The sequence below is a fragment of the Medicago sativa genome, chromosome 6, assembly GCF_051527215.1.
Source record: "Medicago sativa cultivar Bolivia chromosome 6, Bolivia_mono, whole genome shotgun sequence".
Classification (NCBI taxonomy): Eukaryota; Viridiplantae; Streptophyta; class Magnoliopsida; order Fabales; family Fabaceae; genus Medicago; species Medicago sativa.
Window position 1 is genome coordinate 64,196,823 of NC_140754.1, and position 22,961 is coordinate 64,219,783.

The 22,961-nt window shown below is 36.5% G+C and overlaps 2 pseudogenes across 1 annotated transcript; one reads left to right on the forward strand and one right to left on the reverse strand.

Annotated features, from left to right (window-relative positions):
- Positions 1-250: 250 nt before the first annotated feature.
- On the forward strand, positions 251-1,205 carry LOC146916278 (protein FAR1-RELATED SEQUENCE 2-like; annotated as a pseudogene).
- Positions 1,206-19,669: 18,464 nt separating this feature from the next.
- Positions 19,670-22,235, reverse strand: LOC146916279 (F-box/kelch-repeat protein At3g06240-like; annotated as a pseudogene). Its single transcript, XR_015014953.1, has 3 exons — positions 21,265-22,235; positions 20,657-21,075; positions 19,670-20,063 (listed from the first exon to the last, which is right to left on the reverse strand). The product of XR_015014953.1 is annotated as an F-box/kelch-repeat protein At3g06240-like (transcript).
- Between the last annotated feature and the right edge of the window lie 726 nt (positions 22,236-22,961).

The following is a 22,961-nucleotide window of genomic DNA, read 5'->3' on the forward strand; positions in this document are numbered from 1 at the left end:
ACTGTTTTTTTTTTTTTTAGTTTTTGAATGTTATTTTTTTAATTTTTTATCGTAAATTTTAGTTATTGGATGTCATTTGCTTTCGTTATATATTTTATATACAACCTATATGATTTCAAATTCCTTCATTTTTTGTCTTTGGTGGGATTTATGGAAAACTGCATTGTGTTCTGCAGAGTTGAGAATATATATGATATATTGGAAATTCGAAAATAATGTGACATTGAAAAATAAATAAATTCAATTTATTTTTCAAATTCATCATTTCAGTTCTTCAATTTGCATCGCACTAATTTATCATGGAGATTGAGATTGGTGACTCCAGTAATGGTGAGGCAGTAAGAAATGCTACTATGGGAGAGGTCAATAGTAGCATAGCTGACAGAAATAATTGAATGCAGTTCTTTCGATCCAACTGATGAACAGGATCAAGATGATAATATGACTCTAGATTCTTCTGGAGTGGACCAAATCACCTCAATAGTTCCTGTAACATCGGTTATGAGAACAATTGATGAACCCTACATCGGCCAGGAGTTTGTATCCGAAGCCGAAGCACATGCATTTTATAATTCATATGCTACACGTGTTGGATTCGTCATACGTGTAAGTAAGCTCTCAAGATCAAGGCGTGATGGATCTGTTATTGGACGGGCTCTAGTTTGTAACAAAGAAGGTTTCAGAATGACCGACAAGCAGGAAAAGATTGTAAGGCAAAGGGCAGAAACAAAGGGTTGGTTGCAGGGCAATGATTATGGTGAGGAAATTAAATTCTGGTCTATGGTCTATAACAAAGTTTGTAAAAGAGCACACACATCCTCTGACACCTGGAAGAGGCAGAAGAGACTTCGTTTATGAGCAATATCCGAGTGGACACGACAGAGTTCGAGAACTAACTCAACAGTTGGCTATAGAAAAAAAGCGATCTGAAACCTATAAAAGGAACCTTGACTTGTTATATGAGTACATCGAGGAGAATAATGAAGCTATTTCAAAGAAGATACAGCACATAGTAGAGAGTGTGAAGGAGATGGAAGCTAAAGAACAAGAGAGTCAGTTTCAATTGGCTGTTATCTAGACTTGTAATTCTTTATCAGTGAATGAATGATGGTAGATAAATTGGGCAATAATACAGTTGCCGACCATTAAACTTGTAACTCAGGCCAGCTTTAGGTCCAAGTGAGTTCTGTAGTTCAGTTTGTTAAGTTCAATGGAATTCAATATTCATTGGATTGCTTTAAAAAAAATAATAATGTGACTTTTTTTATTTAGTCTAACTTTTTGGTAAAACATTTACCTAAAAATCTCCAACTTCTTCAATAAACTTGTAAAATTACCAATAACTCACTATATTCCCTAAACAGACAAAGCACACACTCCTTTTTTTTCTTATAATTTCTCTTGTTGAATTTTTTTTTCTTTTTTAATTTTTTTCTCTCATGTAATGAAGTAAAGGGAGGGGTAACCTTGGCGCAACTGGTAAAGTTGTTGTCATGTGACTGTAAGGTCACGGGTTCAAGTCCTGGAAACAGCCTCTTGTGTAAAAACAGGGTAAGGCTGCGTACAATACACCAAATGGTGGGACCCCTTCCCAGACCCTGCATATGCGGGAGCTTCAGTGCACCGGGTTGCCCATGTAATGAAGTAAAGGGAAAAAAATTCTCTCTTCACGAGACCACAATCAACCCCCCCTTTTTTACCATGTCATGTCTTCTATTATCTTATTTGGTTATGATACCAGAGCACAAATGCATAGAGTCTCATATTTCAGGGAGAGATGTTAATTGTGAATTAAAGTTTCACATTGGATGCAATAGTAGATGATGAGAAATATATAAGTGGCATGACCCATATACCGAATGGCTTAGGTATTTCGATGAAAATACAGTGTCCATCTCACTTGTGTAATTATTCTTAACCTAATGTGATTATCCAGGTGGATTTTTTGGATAACCACTAAGAAAAACTTTCTCTCTCTATACACTCCCACCTCTCTCTAGCCAAGCCAACCTCTCTAACAACAAACTTCATTTCTCCCCTGCCAATCCAAACCTTTTTGCTGCGATGTAGATCTAGAGCAGCAGATGGTATGTCTAGCCTTCAAGGCGGCATCACCATCTTGTTTCTGGCTTGTGGCTCATCGTCTCCTTTGCCGCCTCTTGCTAGCATCTTCCGTCGTCGGCCTTGTCTCCACCGCTGCCAGTTGCGGTTCTACTTCTAGCTGTGGATGGATCTGCTCTGGTTGTTGTTGTTGACTGTTGTAGGTCTGGTACGACTTTTGGTTGTAAAGTCAGAGGACGTTGCGATGTTGCACCAAGCTGGATCTGCGTTTGTGTTTTGTTCTTTGGCCGTTTTTTCCTTTTTGTGTTTTGTTTATTTTAGGTGTTGGGCTCTAGATGCTTTGCTTTGGTGCTCGGTCATGGCTATTCCTATTACGACGGCTGCAGGGGTGGCCTCTTTTCATCCACGATTATCTCATTCAACTTGCTTCCGGATCGTTGGTTGTCGTATGGATCGTGGTGGTTGTGGTTATTCATGTCGTTGGTTGTGGTGGGTGCCGTGGCCGTGTATTTGAAGGTGAGACAAACACAAGAAGGGGGGTTGAATTGTGTTAGACGTTTCTTTGTTTTCTCTAAAACTCAGAACACTTAAGTTCAGAAGCTTGAAGAACTGCTTCTGAAGGGAGTGGTCAGGAGCGCATGCAGCGGAATAAAACGGAGAGAAAGGAAAGAAGAAAGACACAACGCAATTATACTGGTTCCTTCCACAATCCGGAAGTAGTCCAGTCCCCCTTGCACTTCCAAGGAGATTTCACTAGAATGTAATATCTAATTACAATTGCTCAAGCACACAGCAAGAGACTTCCTTTGCTCAAGCACACTTTGCAAGAGTCTTCCTATGCTCAAGAACACAATCAAGAGACTTCTATGCTCAAGCACAACTGTAAGAGACTTCTATGACAAACAAGATTACAAAGAAATATGTTTGTGGTTGAACACTTGATATACAATCAGAGGTGCTCACAAAACAAATCAGATACAGACTCTAAGACTTAAGAATTTCTAAGATATGAACTTTGAGAAGCAGAAATTCTAAGTGAATGCAGAACAATTTCAGCAGAGGTTTGGCGCTTGTAAATTGTAGTTGAGTCGTATATCAATCTCTAAGTCTTCACTCCTTTATATAGAGGTGTGAAAGAGACGTTATGAAATTGCCAGCACATCAAAAGAGTCGTTGTTGAAGCTTGATCTTTCACCAATGATCTTTTGCCTGATTTGGTTGTTATCCTATGAAGAACCAATTTGAAATCCATTCCCATTGGGAAGGAACATCTTTGCAGGCGTAGCCGTATTCTGGAGCTGTTTTCTTATCTTGTAGCGTGGACAACTGCAGAGTAGTGGAGAAGGTGGTTGTACAGTTCGTACAAAGTACAATGTCAACGCTTTCGTTCTTTTGCAAGCAAATGCCTTCAAACACCTTTGAAATGACCGTTGCAAAGTTCCACTAGTCTTCTGTTGTCTTTAGATGAATTTCGATCCACGAAACAACTCTTGAATCCTTGAATTTTGCAAATCCAGTTGATCTTCAGCTTCTGGTGAAAAATAGCTTCTGATGAGGCAGCTTCTGATGATGTAGCTTCTGATGACGTGACGCTTCAGGACTTCTAGTCTTCAGGAGCACTAATCTTCAGGAGCACTTTGACTTCAGTAGCGCTTTAGTCTTCAGGAGCACTTTTCCTTCAGGAGCGCTTTAGTCTTCAGGAGCACTTTGCCTTCAGGAGCATCTAAGCTTCAATTTCGTTGATTTCTTTTGCTCTTTATTTGCTCATTCAGAACCTTTGTATGATATAAATTTTTAACTGTGGTTCTGAACACTTGAACAAATATTAGCTAGTCCAATTTACAATTTTTAATACCTTGTTATCATCAAAACTCTTTAAGGGTCATTGTCAAACACATTTTGTTCCAACAATCTCCCCCTTTTTGATGATGACAAACAATAGTATTTAAAATTGATCAATTGTTGTTAATCTAATTAACAAGTTGACTTTGGGGTTCTGAGGTTTGTAAGCTCAGAGTCTGAGGTTTGTAAGCTCTAACTCACCCTGAGTCTGATAGTCTTTAAGGTGAGGTTTGTAAGCTCCCCCTAAGTTCTATCCAGGTTAATTAAATTCATTTTAGCGCACAATAATATTAGAGCTTAAAATAAAATGGAAAGAAGTAGATTTTTAGATAAGAAGAATGTTCAATTAATTTTATTTGAAATTTGATACTCCTTCTTTCGTTCATAGCTTATACCTTTCAGGTAAAAATGATAGAAATTTTTCAAAATTTTCAAATATTATTAATGGGGCTCAGAGCCTTTAAATACTATCACATATACTCCCCCTTTTGTCATTAACAAAAAGAATTAAACAAAAAGAAGAGATGAGAAAAACATAGAATAAAGGTTTAGAGCAATATATAAGCACAAAATATAGCATATAAACCATCTTTAAAAAAATTAGAGCATAAAAACCAATCATGATTATCAGAGCAAAAAAAAAACTAAATAACAATATACACAGAGTCAGAAGCAAAAGATAATCAGACGCAAAAACTATACCAGTAGCAAAAACTGAGTCAGAAGCAAAAGATAACATAATATATATCAAAAGCATAAAGAACACAATCAAGCTATAGGTGTGCAACTAAGGGTTTGACTTGTTTTGGTTCTCTAAGATCTTCTTCAGTATCTCTTGTGTTTCTGCAAGTTTTCGGTCTGTCTCTGACTTGTATTTCTCTTCTCTGATTCTTGCTTTTTCCATTTCAGCTTCGAACTTTATCAGCTTTAACTTCTGCTCTTGTAGCTCTCTTTCCAGTTCCTTGTTCCATTCTTCTAACACCTTGTTCTTCTGAACTAGAGCCAGATCAGGTGCAACATTGCTCACGTTAACCTTGGAAAGGAATGTCAGATCCAGATCCTTGGGATGAATAAAGTTGGGAAGAAAATCTGTAGGATCTCTTCCTCTGATGCTCAAAGGATTCTTCACCCAGGTACCAAGGACCTCTATGTCTTCCAGATTTTCCTCCATTCCATTCAGCCAGTTCTCCAGCTTCTGCTTGGCTTGCTCTTGAGCTTCAATGCAGGAATTATGCAGAGCTGAGATGACATTAACCACTCGTTCCTTCAGTCTCCTCCACTGCTTCTGATAACTTACCTTATGACCCAAGTCATTTCTTCCTTCTATCAGCTTGATCAATTCAGAAGCAATGTCCTCACACACATCTTTCAATACATGAGGGTCTAGGAATATTGTGGGTGGTGAAGGTTGTCTAGAGAGTTTAGGTGAGGTTGTGGGGACAATGGCTAGGTTTAATAATGATTGGCCATTTGTAGGTAAGGGGTTGTTGGTTGCTGGTTGGACAGAATCAGTGTCTATAATCATATCAGAGGCATGATCATCTTGATCATCCTCAGAATCAAAATCCATATCAGAAACACCATCATAGTGAGTTACCTTGACAATTTTAACAGGTAAAGGAATAGTAGATGATTGGGTTGGCTCAGGAACAGGTTGTTCAGGAGCAACTGGTTCAGGTTCAGGTGCAATATGTTCAAAAATAGTAGGTTCAGGAACAGTGTGTTTAGGAACTGTTTGAAGGGTTTGAGTTGAGATTGTTGAAGGGGCCATTTGTGGTTTAGTTGCTTGGTTTGGTGGTTGTTGTTGTGGTGAAGAGGTCTTTTGTGGTTCAGGTGCATGGTGTTGGGGGCTTTCTGAAATAACTTTTTGAGAAGCAACTGCTTTAGAAGCTATTTCAGAGGCTGTTTGTGAGGTTACACCAGATAGTTCACCTTTACAGTGACTTTCTAAGAGGTCTAAAACTGAGGTGTCTTCAGTGGGGATAGATGATGAAGGACAAGATGTGGTGAAGACTTGAGATACCTGAGAAATCTTGACTGAGTCATCAGCAGCTTCTGAAGTAGACTCCGAAGTTACAGATTCTGAAGCATCAGCTTTCTTCATAGCCATTTCTGCAGTTTTGTCAGCAATGCTTTTAACTTCTGCCATCTTCTCCAAGAAGAAATCCTCAATCTTATCTTGTCCAGCTTCCTTGAGCTTTGCATCCCTATCCAGTTTGTATTGAGCTTCCTTTTTCTTCTGATCAGCTAACATCTGATCAGCTTGCTCTTTAGCATTTTTTTCCATATCAGGAGTCACTTCAACCATTGGAGTGAAAATAGGTGCAGCAGCCTTTTTCTTCTTCTTCTTAGGCTCATTCTTTTCTTCTTCTATCTTGTCAAGAACATGTTCCAGATGTTCCTTGGTGGTAATTTGTTCTCCCTTACTTCTTCTTTTCTTGGGAATAGAAGCAGCAACAACTTTCTTCTTCTTGAGCTTAACATCAATATCATCAGACTCATCTTGAGTTCTGGCCCTTTTTCCTTTGGCTTTAACAGGAGCAACTTCATCCTGAGAGTTAGCACCTGATTCTTTGTCATAAGCAGCTACAAGTCCTGCTAGGACTTCAGGATCACTTTCCTTAATGATGGAAGGAAAATCCATTATTGCATCTGATTCTGCTGCTGAAATTTTCATAACCTTCTCATCTTGAGGAACTTTCCCGATGAACTTCATAAAATATAAGGACCTGCTACTGATAGTCTTCTCAGCAGTAGACACCTTCAAGCATTTGTCAGAAGCATCCTTTGATCTCCTCTGAATCTCCAGTAGTTTACCTTGGTGGAAGATTTCAGACAATAGTCTCCCACATGGTACTTGCTTTCTTCCTTTGCTGATACCTTCAGTGATTGCCCAACATAGATGATGCATAAGGTATCTTGGGAGATTAATCTTGTCAAAGGTTGCCATGAAGTAAATTGCGAGCTTGTGGTCATGGTTTGGTTGGTCAGACCCTCCTCCTCTCTGGAAAAAGCAGTCTGTGCATAACTTCACCAGCATCCTGTGATGAATCTCCATATCTGAAGTTTTAGCATCTGAGTTTCCTTCTAGCAGCAAGTTGGTGTAGCTTTCTAGTAGAATATCATTAGATTTGACATCCCACTTAAATATGCCTTCAGGAGCCACCCTGCAAGCTTTAACAATGACTTCTTCTGTGATGGTTACTAGAATACCCATCACAGCTGACCTGATTTCTAAACCACTAACCGGTTTAAAATTCTTTTCCTTACCCATCTTTCCCTTTAGACTGGGTTTCTTAGACACTGCTTGTCTTTCTTCTGCCTTTGCCTCCTTCCCGTTGTAGACTTCAGCCCTTACCCAGAAGTCTTTGACAAGATTCTCGTACGTCGGCCCATTCAGCATTTTAAAGTAGTTAGATAGCTTCTGATTTTCTACCAAAGCTTCCATGTCCACCTTGTACTTTTTGAGAGAAACGAAATCCACTGGTGATTCCTTTTAAACAATCAGTGATTTTAGAGGAATGGACATTGTTCTTGGCTTGCTTACGGAGCCAGATCCTGATTCGCCATGGTGTTGCATGCTGGAAGTAGATTCTGGAACACTTTGTTGTTTCAAGCTTGAGGATGCCATTAATGATGATGAAGAAGATTTGGGGTTCTAGGGTTTTTAAGAATTGCGCTTACTTCGCAAGTGGTTTGAAAGTATGAAGGGTTTGTTATGAAGTGAGTAGTGTGTGAATTGTCAAAGTGTTAAGAGTAAAAACGATTGCAATTCAAAAGAGACAAACAAACATAGCATTAATGACATCGGGGGCGCGTGAAAGTATTTTCAAAGCTATTAAATCATCATTGCCCTTTTAAGTTATACACCAATACAGATAAGCCACGTCACAAGTTTTCAGAGTAACTACCAAGTTAGAGGGCCAGTGTTACTACAAAAAGTAACTTCCAGCGATTCCACTAACTCTACTATTCAGAAGCATAAAATCCAGCTTCTAAACTTCAGATGCTGACGTCATCATCAGAAGCGTATTTTCCTCAGAACCTCAATAAAGAGCTTCTGATGGACCACATCTTCTGAACTAACTTCAGAACCTAAAATCCTATTCAGGAGCAAGCAAGCTTTTAATCAGACACAAAGTGCATGTTCAAATTTTTCTTTATAAAATCAAATCTTTCAACAGGTAAAGGTTTAGTAAATATATCAGCCCATTGATTCTCAGTATCAATGAATTGTATATCTAAAACTCCTTTTTGAACATAGTCTCTGATAAAATGGTGTTTGATTTCAATATGCTTAGCTCTTGAATGCAAAATTGGATTTTTAGACAAACAAATAGCAGCAGTATTATCATAATAAATGGGAATACTGTTAGCAATTATCTGATAGTCTTCCAACTGATGTTTCATCCAAAGTAGTTGTGTACAACAACTTCCAGCTGAAATGTATTCTGCTTCTGCTGTAGACATAGAAATAGTTGTTTGTCTTTCGCTAGCCCAGGATATAAGATTATCACCCAGAAATTGACAATTGCCACTGGTTGACTTTCTTTCAATCCTATCACCAACATAATCAGCATCAAAGAATCCAATTAGCTTATAATCTAAGGATTTCCTATAAAGGAGTCCAAGATTAGTTGTTCCCTTCAAATACCTGAAGATTCTCTTGACAGCAGACATATGAGATTCTCTAGGATCTGACTGGAATCTTGCACACAAGCATACACTGAATAAAATATATGGCCTAGATGCAGTGAGGTATAACAAAGAACCAATCATACCTCTGTACAACTTCTGATCTACTTTAGCTCCTTCATCTTCTTTGCTTAAGGTGCACGTAGGATGCATTGGAGTGTTCATCACTTTATAATCTTCAAGCTGGAACTTCTTCAGAAGCTCCTTTGTGTATTTTGATTGATGAACATAGACTCCATCTTTACATTGATTGATTTGAATGCCCAGGAAGAACTTCAGCTCTCCCATCATGCTCATTTCAAATTCATCCTGCATTAACTTAGAGAATTCCTTGCAAAGAGATGCATTAGTAGAACCAAATATTATATCATCAACATATATTTGTACAATAAGAATATCTTTCCCAATGGTCCTTCTGAAGAGTGTTGTCTGTCCTCTTTTAAAATCATTTTTGATTAAGAAATTACTTAGTCTATCATACCAAGCTCTGGGAGCTTGTTTCAAGCCATATAGTGAATTCTTCAGTTTAAAAACATGATCGGGATACTTAATATCCTCAAAACCAGGAGGTTGTTTGACATACACTTCTTCTATGACACCATTAAGAAATGCACTCTTGACATCCATTTGATATAATATTATGCCATGATTAACTGCATAGGAAAGAAGTAACCTGATTGCTTCCAATCTTGCAACTGGAGCAAATGTTTCAGTATAATCAATGCCTTCTTGTTGACTGTAACCTTGTGCAACAAGTCTTGCTTTGTTTCTTGTTACTTCTGCTTGCTCATTCAACTTGTTTCTGAATACCCATTTTGTTCCAATAATGTTCTTATGTTGAGGTTTGGGTACCAGATCCCACGCATCATTTCTTTGAAATTGATTCAACTCTTCTTGCATAGCTAAGATCCATCCATCATCTGAAAGTGCTTCATCAACTGTTGTAGGTTCAATCATTGATATCAGTCCAATCATAGACTCTCCTTGTCTGAAGTATGATCTTGTTCTTCTTGGACTTTCTTTGTTTCCAATTATTAGCTCTTCCGGATGTGAAAACTTATGCTTGAATGTGGTTCTGGGAAGATCTGCTTGATGTGAGCCGTCTTGTGCTTCATCAGAAGCAGCTTCATCTTGAGCTTCAGCTTCTGGACAATCTTCAGATTCAGCTATCTTATCAGGTTCTGGAGTATCTTCAGGAACCTGTATCTCTACAAAACTTTCATCTTGCTTTGAAGTTTTATCTTCAAGCTCTTTGTCATCAAATTTAACGTGCATAGATTCTTCAACACAGAGTGTCTCTGAATTATACACTTTGTATGCCTTTGACCTTTCAGAGTAAGCTAAGAAGATTCCTCTTTGGGCCTTGGCATCAAATTTCTTTAGGTAGAGCTTGTTATTCATAATGTAACATGTACATCCAAATTGATGAAAGTAAGAGATATTGGCTTTACTTCCTTTAAAGAGTTCATATGCTGTTTTCTCCAAGATAGGTCTGATATAGATCCTATTTTGGACATAACATGTTGTATTCACTGCTTCTGCCCAAAAATGTTTTGCTAAATTGTTTTCATGAATCATGGTTCTGGCCATTTCTTGTAAAGTTCTATTCTTTCTTTCTACAACCCCATTTTGTTGTGGAGTTCTAGGAGAAGGGAATTCATGGACAATTCCATGTTTTTCATAAAAAGCTTCAAATGGCTCATTTTCAAACTCTCCACCATGATCACTTCTGATTTTCAAAATCTTTGTTTCTTTTTCAGATTGAATTTGAGTCCATAAACTACTGAATACATCACAAGCAACATCTTTACTCTTTAGGAATTTTACCCAAGTCCATCTGCTGTAATCATCAACAATAACCAATCCATATTTACTTCCATATAAGGATGCAGTGCTAACTGGTCCAAATAAATCAATATGAAGTAATTCCAAGGGTCTAGAGGTTGAAACAATGTCTTTAGATTTAAAAGAAGATTTCACAATTTTCCCTTTCTGGCATGCACCACAAAGTGCATCTGAATGATAGTCAATGTCTGGAAGGCCTTTGACAAGTTGTAGCTTACTAAGCTTAGAGATTAATCTCACGTTAGCATGTCCCAACCTTCTGTGCCACATCCATTTCTTATCATTCATTGACAGAAGGCAAATTACCTTCTGGTCAGCCAATTCAGAAAAATTGGTTTTGTAAACATTCTCTACCCCCTTTCCCTTGAACACAATGGATTTGTCTTCCTTGTTGATTACAGTACAGTTGGCTTTCTCAAATAACACATCATAACCGTTGTCCCAAAATTTACTAATGCTCAAAAGGTTATGTTCAAGACCATCTACCAACCATACATTATTAATTGAGGTAAATGAATTACCACTAGTTCCTGTACCTATGATCTTTCCAGACTGGTTGCCTCCAAATTTCACACTTCCTCCTTCTTTCATTGTTAGGCTGAGGAACATAGACTTCTCTCCTGTCATGTGTCTTGAGCAACCACTGTCTAGGTACCATGATCTTTGTTTCTCCTTTGCTCTTAGACATACCTGCAACATTGACATTTTCAGATTTAGGTACCCATTGTCTTATGGGTCCTCTCAGGTTAGTACTAGAAGTTTTACTCTTTACTTCTTGTACCTTGTGATGTGTGTTGGGTTGCTTATGATTAACCATCACCTTAGGTTTTACAACCTTTGGTTTTGGTACTTCAGGATCAGTAACTATCTTCTTCTGAGACTTAGCCTTCAGAACCTCATATTTTGGTTTCATCAGACTCTGAGGAACAGGTTCTGATCTCTTCAGAATCCTGATCTTTGAAGTCTTGGAATCAGAGTTGATCATAGCCTTTGTCTTAGAGTTCTTTGGCTTTGAAGTAATCTTAGCCTTAGAGCCAGAAGCTTCAGGTTCTGATTGAACAACAGTTTCCAACTCAGCACCTTCAGGTACAAAGAAGGTTTTCAATCCTTCCTTGATGCATTCACAACATGTTTTGAGACTGATTTCATTAGGTTTCCCTCCTGAAAAACCAATCCCTTTGCCATTGTTTCTGTAAATGCTGTAAATCATTGAAGCAACTCTGCTTCTGTCAATACCAGACAAGATAAAATCCTCAAGAGCAATTTCATGGTTACTTAAATGTTTTTCATTACACTTTTCTTGTAGCTTCTGACATAAGAACCTGAGCTTGTCTTCATAAGTTTTACAAATGAAGTCAAAGCCCCTAAGTCCTTCTTCAGAAGCTTTCAGATCCAATAGAGTTGATTTTTGTTGTTTCACTAAATCAACATATTTTTCTTTTATATCCTTCAACTCATTGGTTCTTACTTCAAAATGTGTAAGAAGTTCTTTAAGTGACTCAACAAGTTTATTTCTGGGAATTTTGGAATATACCTCGTTTTCATCTTCTGAGTCTGAATCTGATCCAGCTTCTGAAGTTGCTGTTGCTACCAACCCAACAGCTATCTTTGCATCTTCATCAGCTTCCTCTTTATCAGATCCAGATTCACTTCCCAAATCATCCCAGGTTGCCATTAAACTCTGCTTAATTTGCTTCTTGAATTTGCTTGGTTTGAAAGATGACTTCTTTGACTTGTCCTTTGATTTCTCTCTTTGAAGATCAGGGCAATCAGCAATGAAATGTCCAGGCTTCTTACAGTTGAAGCATCCCTTCTGATCTTCTTTCCTTGAGCTTCTGGAGTTACCCCTTTTGGTCAGAAACTTCCTATTCTTCTTGGCCAGATACTGAAGTCTGTTGGAGAGCATAGCCATCTCAGCCAGGGGCGGACCTGGCCTGGGCCTGCTGTGGCAAGTGCCACACCAGCCCAGGCCCAATTTATTTTTTTATTATGCAGAAAACAAAAGTAAAAACGCGTTGCCAAACCTTCCCTCTTTTCATTCCATCGCTCATCTATTCCTTCCATTCTGTCTCTCATCTGTAAAAACGCGATTTGTTTTCTTTTCATTCCATCAATCCATATCGTCCCTTCCCTTCTCTGGTCTGGTTATATGCAATTCCATTCATCACCCCTCATGAGTCCTCCATCACACCAGCTGCAGGCAGCAGTATAATCAATTCTAGGTCATCTAAATTTTAGGTAATTTCTCTTTTTCCTTCTTTTTCATATGCATAAATGGTAGAAAATTATTTATGTCTTGAATATTGATTGGGTTTATGATTAATTTTACACAGCTTAAATTGATTGCTTAAGTTAGATTAGGTTGGTTAGGTTAGGTAATGACTGTAGTGTATAATTGATTGATTCATAATGTTATTTAAATTAGAATCAATTATGGAGACAAAATTTATTCTACCCAAGAGCTACCAAACATCTCAAAATCAATTTTATATCTTATATTTGAAGTTTGCGAATAAGTTCTCCTTTGGATAGTTGCTTAGTGAATTTTTCTTTTCGGATTACTGTAATTTAGATTTCTATATGCCAAATTAAGCCTTTTGAGTTGGTTGATCTTCCCTTTGGCATGCGCCTATGTCTGTTAGCACTTGTTAAATTGACAGAAGATATATATAGGAGTCTCTGAAGTGCTATGGTGCATGACTTAGAATATGTTTAACATATACACTCAGAAATATAGGACAAAAAACATGTTTACCTTACATTCAATTAAAGTTGATCCATGGTTAAATGACCTTCTTGTATCATATATATATAAAGAGATGTTCTTAAAACAATTAGTAATGATGTAATTTTAGCTCATTTTCAACAACTGGAAAATAGAGCATTTTCTTTGTAATTTTAGTTGCTACAATTATTTTTAATATAACTTCTTATTATATTTACTATTATTTAATTATTTGATAAAAGAAATTGTGCCCCAATGATATTCCGATGCCAGGTCCGCCCCTGATCTCAGCAGTGTCTGGTTCAGAATCTGAACTTGATAGTTCTTCTTCTTCAGATTCAACCACTTTGAGAGCTTTTGATGAATTGCCTTTGGATGGAAGAGCTATTGATTTACTCTTCTTAGTAGACTCATGTTCATTAAGACTTAACTCATGAACTTTGAGCGAAGTAACAAGATCTTCGACACTTAAAGTGTTTAAATCTTTAGCTTCCTCAATGGCAGTCACCTTTGGTCTCCATCTAGCAGGCAGACTCCTGAGTATCTTGCTCACATGATGAGAAGCAACATAACTCTTCTTCAGTATTTGAAGTCCACATACTACATCTCCTCAATAGTTTCATCATCCTTCATCTTGAACAACTCATACTGATGTACAAGCATAAGAGCCTTTGCTTCTCTGACCTTCTTGCTGCCTTCATAGTTAGCACAAAGAGAAGCAAACATTGCTTTAGCAGTTGACTTGTCACTCATCTTCATGTACTCTGCTTTAGGAATAGCAGTGACAAGTGCTCCTCTGATGATATGATGCTTCTTGTAAATCTTCTTCTAAGCAGGAGTATGTTTCTTTCTATCAACAACAGCTCCTTCTTCATCAAGAACCAAGTCATCACCAACACCTTCTTCTAGTATGTCCCAAAGTTCTTCGTCTAAACCCATGACATAACTATAGAAGTTGGTTTTCCACCAAGAAAACTCTTCATGGTCTCCATTGAATCAAGGAATATTTCCTACGCTGGATTTCTTGTTGTCAATATTGTAATCATGAGCCGCAGCAGAATGATCAGGTCCAAATCCAGAAGTAGAAGTACCACTAGACATGTTTTTCTCAGATCTTCGACTGTTACACTGTTAGGTGTTATCAACAGAACCAAGGCTATGATACCAATTGAAGGTGAGAAAAACACAAGAAAAGGGGGGTTGAATTTTGTTAGACGTTTCTTCGTTTTCTCTAAAACTCAGAACACTTAAGTTCAGAAGCTTGAAGAACTGCTTCTGAAGAGAGTGGTCAGGAGCGTATGCAGCAGAATAAAACAGAGAGAAAGGAAAGAAGAAAGACACAAAGCAATTATACTGGTTCCTTCCACAATCCGGAAGTAGTCCAGTCCCCCTTGCACTTCCAAGGAGATTTCACTAGAATGTAATATCTGATTACAATTGCTCAAGCACACAGCAAGAGACTTCCTTTGCTCAAGCACACTTTGTAAGAGTCTTCCTATGCTCAAGAACACAATCAAGAGACTTCTATGCTCAAGCACAACTGCAAGAGACTTCTATGACAAACAAAATTACAAAGAAAAATGTTTGTGGTTGAACACTTGATATACAATCAGAGGTGCTCACAAAACAAATCAGATACAGACTCTAAGACTTAATAATTTCTAAGATATGAACTTTGAGAAGCATAAATTCTAAGTGAATGCAGAACAATTTCAGCAGAGGTTTGGCGCTTGTAAATTGTAGTTGAGTCGTATATCAATCTCTAAGTCTCCACTCCTTTATATAGAGGTGTGAAAGAGACGTTGTGAAATTGCCAGCACATCAAAAGAGTCGTTGTTGAAGCTTGATCTTTCACCAATGATCTTTTGTCTGATTTGGTTGTTGTCCTATGAAGAACCAATTTGAAATCCATTACCATTGTGAAGGAACATCTTTGCAGGCATAGCCATATTCTGGAGCTGTTTTCTTGTCTTGTAGCGTGGACAACTGCAGAGTAGTGGAGAAGGGTTGTACAGTTCGTACAAAGTACAATGTCAATGTTTTTGTTTCTTTTGCAAGCAAATGCCTTCAAACACCTTTGAAATGACCATTGCAAAGTTCCACTAGTCTTCTGCTGTCTTTAGATGAATTTCGATCCATGAAACAACTCTTGAATCCTTGAATTTTGGAAATCCAGATGATCTTCAGCTTCTGGTGAAAAACAGCTTCTGATGAGGCAGCTTCTGATGATGTAGCTTCTGATGACGTGACGCTTCAGGAATTCTGGTCTTCAGGAGCACTTTGACTTCAGTAGCGCTTTAGTCTTCAGGAGCACTTTTCCTTCAGGAGCGCTTTAGTCTTCAGGAGCACTTTGCCTTCAGGAGCATCTAAGCTTCAATTTCGTTGATTTCTTTTGCTCTTTATTTGCTCATTCAGAACCTTTCTATGATATAAATTTTTAACCATGGTCTTGTACACTTGAACAAATATTAGCTAGTCCAATTTACAATTTTTAATACCTTGTTATCATCAAAACTCTTTAAGGTTCATTGTCAAACACATTTTGTTCCAACAATATTCATCGTTTGCTGGTGTCTCTAACAGTTTGTCCTTGTGTTGTTTTTTTACTGTGTTTTGCTGGATCAGAGTTTGGGTGGTTATAAACTTGTGTCTTTTTGCAGTGGTTCTTTCTCATAAACCCGAAAGGGTCTGGTTCTATTAACCAGAAAGGGTTTGTTCTTGTCAAACTGGTGATGTTGGGACTCTTGTGCTTGATTCTCTGATTATTTCAGGTCTGTTGAGATCTGCAGGTCTCAAGGTGACAGGTCTACCTCCACTCTCCGGTATTCTTATCCGTCTCAGTTTTATGGCTGATCTCGGATTGTTACGCTCGAAAGAGCTCCTAAACCTACTGTTTTGTTCAGGGGGTTGCTAGTACGTGGATTTTGATACCGTGTTAACGGTCGATCCATTCACCAACTTAAAACTCTTCTTGATCCGTTTACAACGTTCACTTTTCATCTTTTTTGTAACCTGGTTTCGCGCCCGTACGCGGGTTCGCTGGGTTGCTCCCGTGATTAGTGTTTGGTTTGTTAGGATTGATTAGAGTTAGTCCACTTGGTCTGTATTATCATGATGAATTCCCAATTGGGTTGTACCTGGGTCAGGTTTAATGTCCCCCAGTCTCTGTATCTTTTTGTTTTTATTTAATATATTTATCTTTGGCTTAAAAAAAATGTGATTATCCAACCCAGTTTAGACCCTTGAAGTCTTAACATTATGATCAGTTTTTGGATGTCATTTGCTTTGATGTAAAAATTTCTTCAAATTTTAAGAGTTTAATAATGATTAAACAAATTTAATTTTAATAAAGATTAAAACTACGTGAATTTTTTTTTTTAGCACCAAAAATAAAATAAAATTTAGACTTAAATCCACTTTTAATCTTCATATTTTAAAAGCACATGATTATTGAGCCATCAATGTTTATGTCAAGGTAATATGTGATGAAATAGTCAAGGATTACACCCATAATGTTCTTAGAGATATTCTTGGTCTTGTACTTGGTTTATATTCTAATAGGTTGTTCCTTTCACCATCAAGATAACCCTTAGTCTATGCATCAGAAAAAATAGAAATTAACTTAAATTATTTAATACAACGAGACAAAACATGTAGCTTTCTTTTTCAAAAATGTAGCATCATTCTAAAAAAAATTGTCCAAACTCTTACTTTAAACCATCAATGTATATACAGTGCAAGTTGGCCATTTTTCTACTGATTACTATTTATAATTGAAAAGAAAACATTTTATCACATTTGTTACTAAAATCCAAACCTAGCTGTTAAACAAAATAAAAAAGAACTAGACGATGGCAGATAGTTCACAAAATTAATGGAACCTAACTAGTTTAGTTCAGTTCGTGAGCTGCCGGTCATCGTTGAATTTTTTCGGTGCAATTTGCTTTTTGTTCTGTCGACTTTGTTTAATCCACCTAGAGGACCCCGTCAGATGAAGTGTTTGTGATAATTTTCAGAAGTGGACCCTTTTGTTTTTGCTGAAGTATAATTGGGTATTTGTAGAGATGTTGTGGCCGAATATTCACCAGACGCAATCCTGAAGCTGTACAAGAAACCAAAAGAGGCAGAAGAAATTCTGAAGGGGTGAAGAAGATAGAATTGGCAGATTCTACATTAATGCTCATAAACAAGCTGCTGAAGAAGAGCAGTACGCAAAGAGAAAGGAGGCAGGGGGGACTGTGACACTTGGGAATGATTAAGAGGTGTAAGTACACTTCTCAATGCACTTGGAGGCAATGACTGCAAAGATTAATGTTGAAGCAATATGTGTACTTGAGGCTAAGATTAGTATGTGGACTGCAAAGATAAATGGTGGCATGTTTCAATAGACTGCAAAGAGTAATGATGGTTCCATGGGTATGAAAGAAGTTGTTAGTGTCTACAAGACCTCGCAACCTCTGTTTAAGACTGTCCATGAGCAAACAGGCATGTTGCCACCTTTTATTGGGTGATGTATGTGTTTGATTCACTAGTCTTTTTACAGTTTCAGGTTCAAAATATAATATGCAAATTTAATTTATATTTTCATACTTGGTATTTTATCAATTGAATTATCGTGAAAAAATAAAACTCCAAGAAGGACTAGTAGCATCGTAATGCCCAAATAAAAACAAGAGCTACTAGTTATATTTCATTATCATGCTGAAAGATGAGTGTTCGCCACCTTTTTATACAAAAGATCAATTGGAGATGAGATAAGGTGGCAGTGCCAGGTAGTTGCCTTGAAATGGTAGGATAATACTACCTAAAAATATATCAAGAGGTATTGAATATCAAAATTGTAAATGTGAATGATAATAAATTACTATGTTATCACATCTTTAAATACTGAATGTGCATATGGTGTATTTAGCATGTCGGGTCGTCCTCATTTTTTTGGCTTTTGATAACAAGTCCCTATCCCCCTAACATGTTAACTATTAACATTTTCCTCTAAAAAATAATCATCAATTATGCTATTGATTCTTCAGATACTGATGTTTCATTTATTAAAAAAAAAGATTCACTGATTTAGACATTATGCAGCTGCAACATAGATATAGCAGACCAAATAACATCATATATGAAGGAATGTTGAATGCTAAGTATTACTCTATTATGAAGAGGTTGCATGTATTCACGGTCACGCTTCGGCCCCTCATCTTCATGGAATCAACTTTTTGGGTTCTGTTGCCTGTTGTACGTGGTTGATCTAGTGCTTTCAAGGACGGCATGGCTGAGTTTTCGGCGGCCATGTTGCTATGGTGGACTTGGATCTTACCCGACATGATGCTTGTCTTAAACCCCAAAAGGGTCTATCACTGTCACTGGTTTGTTGTCCCTAAAACCCGTCAGTGTGTTTGCTTTAGTTACTGTTCCTATGCTTAACCTAATGTGTTTTCAATGTATTGGACTGATAGGCTATAAATTTTGGAGTTTTCCATTGTTTGACAGTAGACTGCAATTGGTTTGGATTTGTTACCTTGTTGGCGATTGGATTTGGTCGTTATATTGAAGATCTGGATCTAGTGCGAAGATTTGGATCAAATCGTTATATCACACTGTATGTGCAAACTTGTATATATAGTTACTGCTTGATTTCAAAGCTCAATAAATCAAATAAAACACCACCATATACAAGAACAACAACTTTCAAAGCTCTTACCTTCTTACATTGGTTTGTGATCTGGCTCACTAAATATGAGCAATGAATGAAAATTCCTTAAAAGTAAATGAAGTTGATCAACAGTACATTGCAAAGATAACAATGTCAAGACAAAAAAATCAACCATTAATGCCATTATAATAATAAAATGAACATAAAAACAATCTGTTGATCCAGATAAGTGAACGCAGTGTAGGAAGGTGGCAGGACCAAATATATTAAGTAAAATAATAACTATAACTATTCACAAAAACTCATAGAAATGCAAACAATATTCATATGCTAGGCTTGGAAGCTAAGTGATATCTATGATACGATTTATATCGAAAATCAGATTTCAGATAATCCCAATCAGTTAGAAAAATATGATACTATATATCTTCTGTTATTGATGCAGAATATTGTTTGGAAAAAATTAACTAGTAATATAGTACTATCAGGTAGAAAAAATTTAGTAACAAGTATCATATTAAAGACCAAAACAAGTTAGAACAGTTCATCAATTTTTTATTAGTTAGAATCAAACATGCCATTGTCTCTTTGAATAGAAACAACAGATTGTAAACATGTCATGAGAGAAAACAAAAGAAACAATGTAGTTTTCGCTCTTGTTTCCGTTTTTTCCGAGAAAGACAAGAAAAAACAAGATACTTGAGATATAATTTGGAAACCATCAATCAACAAGGTAAAGTTTTGCAGTGCCCCTCATAATTGAATGAGTAACTTCATCAGATAATGATGGTTTTGGTTTTGTACGAATCATATTGCATCTTTCATTATTCTCAACAACATTATCCTTATCCTTTAAATAAGTACTAAATATTCCATAATCCAAAATGACATGATATTTATGCAAGAAACTGTTACGCGTCTTCTTGAGAACCTGCTTTCTGTAGTATATTCTAGAAGAATATCCCTACGATCATCACCGTAAACATTGTTTTCAAAAGTTAAGGACTGTCTAAAATCTAAAAATCAAAACTAAATCACCCAAATAACCCATAAATGCGAAAGAAAACATACTATTCTTGGAAAACACACTCTTCATCGATTCTTCACCGTCGGATGAAGAGGAAGATATATTTATCAAGTCAACATAAGATAATGAAGAATCCGTGTTTGTCAAGTCAAACAATCTGTTGAGACAACGAGATAACAATTTTTTCTTCCAGCAATTTAAACTTTCCACACCTATATAAAAGAAAACAATATTAGGGAACGATGACTAAGTAATATTAGCTAAAATTGCAATTTGTAGGGGGGTGGAATAAGCTCAAGAAACAATTTACTACTTGGTAGCTAAGGAAGATTCGAAAATTGACATTACGTAAACTGTCCATTTTTTCCTCCTCCATCAACATAGAATGAAATTTACATGCAGTTAATAACTAAAAATTGTCCCCACATAAATTTATTTCCATTAATTGTCAGTGCCAATATGTGATTAAAGGCAGTAGTTATTAGATAACGAAAAAGAACTAAAATTATAACATAAATAACCACCATATATATATATATATATATATATATATATATATATATATATATATATATATATATATATATATATATATATATATATCAGTTGTAAAAGCAAATGATTGAGGAAATGCCATAAGCTTAAGTGAGAAAACCTATACCTAACAAGTCTTCCTTTCTCCAAATATAATGCCATTGAATATTCGTTTTATAATTAAAATTAATTACTATGATTTTTATGGGACTGTCAACCATCATATTCAATTGCCGAATCAGAAAAATTAAGTTATAAATTAGATTCTTACCTTGAATGGATATTCAACACCTCAATATTCTCTCCTTTCACGGCATCCTTCAATGAGATTAGACTTGGAATATGTGGAATTACTTCAAAATATCCTTTAAAATACTTTGCAGAATATACCCATGAATTTGAAAACCCTTGACTCCATATTTATTAGGCTCATAGTAAGTAAAACAATCACTTGAATGATATAACAATACGGCAGCACCCTCTTCAAAGTGTTTTACCGGAAAACACAAAACATGACCCCACGGTAAAGGACTGTACAAAGCATCAATGTGGTAAATCTTAGTCCATGATTCTCCAATGCTATATTCATTCATAACCCACATTGTAACATATTCGAAGAAGTTTGAGTCAGAAATGTATAGAAATCCCTTTAATTCTCCCATGCCACTACTAAAAAAGCAAAAATTAGTGAGGGAAATTTTGAGAGGGAAAACATGAAATCCCTCTCTAATTCCGTCACTAAGTTTTGCGACCAAATAATTTGTGAGAAATTTTATTTTTTCCGTCACTAGTTTCCCTCTCTAATTTTGCTTTTTCTAGTAGTGTGCTAAATGTATGTTACCAGACAAATAGCCATATTTATCAATTTGGTCCCGGAGATGACTGCCAATCGCAACTGGGGGAGAGGGAAATGACTGTAACTTCTCACTTTCAAAACAAAAACACAATATAGACATTTCCTTTCCCTCAAATCTGATCCAATGAAGTGCACCATTCACACAAGTGGGATTCATAAGACATGAAAATGAAATTTGAGGATCCACATTGATATTTCTCCATGTTGGTGTTCCGAGTGTGTGTATCTCAACAAGGAACACATGCTCAAAGTCCGAGGAACTGACACATATAACACTTCTCCTCCAAATATGTATCACTTTATATTCATTAGTTTTAGGATAGAAACCAAAACCAGCTTCTTGTCCTATTAAACGAACTGTGTCATTCGGCATACGAACTGTAGTAGCTTCAGGAAGTCTTATGAATTCCCCCATGAATGGGTTGCAGATCACTAAAGGGTTTCCGGTAGTTGGTTCAGACAAACATAGCAAGCCATTACATGAATTCACAATATTAAACTTATCACGATCACTGTTGCCAGCTATATAAGGGTGCTTGGATTTATTCTTTATCTTGTCACTTTTCATCCCAAGTGATTTGACATCACCACGAAGAGGAAGCCTGAATATAGGCTCAAGATTCACATGATTGTTGCCTCCAATCTCAAACTTTTCTGGATCACACTCTAGAAGGTAGAGGGTTCTTGACACTCGTCTATAATATCTTGTTCGAATCATGAGACTAATTGGTGATCGCTCAAAGTGTAATTTAGCAAAATGTGGTTCTGAAATCATTCCTTTCCAAATTTTGCACACACATTTACAAATGAGAAGAGACTTGATGGGAAGTTGAAGCAGAATGTGGGCGGTGAGGTGGGGTGGAAGAATATCAAAATAATGGCAACATTCATGACTTTCTGCCTCCTAAACTGTCCCTTTTCCTTTATTGCATCTTTGGCTAGCCCTAACAGGGGTGATTGAACCCTTTTTTCTTTTCATGGCTACACCAAATTTCAAAAAGGAACATAAACAAAAGAAGTAAATCAAAACACACAAAGGGATTCATATTTGATATAGTTACCATAGAGGCCAAACGAGAAACTAAAAGGAAAACATATTCAATTCATATTAAAGACTAATTAAAAGCTAACCGTAAGAAAATCTGAGAATTATTGAAAAATAAAATCGGAAAAGTGATGATAGAAAAGAGGAAAGTACCTTGGGTAAGGTCGAAATTGAAGAACTACAAAAGCATATGGGAGTGTGCGTTGGTAAAGAGAGACTCATCAGAATATAATTTATTAATTAAGGAAAATTAAGTTGTGTTATTACCATGTGAGAGAGAGAACGAGAGACCGAGTAAAGAGGCTTAAGCGGCGGAAAAATCTGTTGAGGTGAGAGACCGAGTAAAAAACCTTGCACATTTATTTTTATTTTTTTAAAATTGTTTTTAAATCAGGCATAGTTATCTTAACATACACTTTTCTTTTTTTAAAAGAGAAATGCTCAATGTTACGAGCAATACACTGACGAGAACCGACGAAAGGTATATTTGTTCCCACCGTTTACACGTATTCATTTGTCGGTTTTCGTCTCTAACCTATCATACCAAATAGCACTCCTCTTTTTTGAGCAAAAAAAAAAGAGGAGTGCTATTTTTAAAATGATAGAATGTTTTTCTTATTTGACGTAAATATCTCAAGATATATTTTTCTGTTTTTTTCGTTTTTTTTTTTTTGA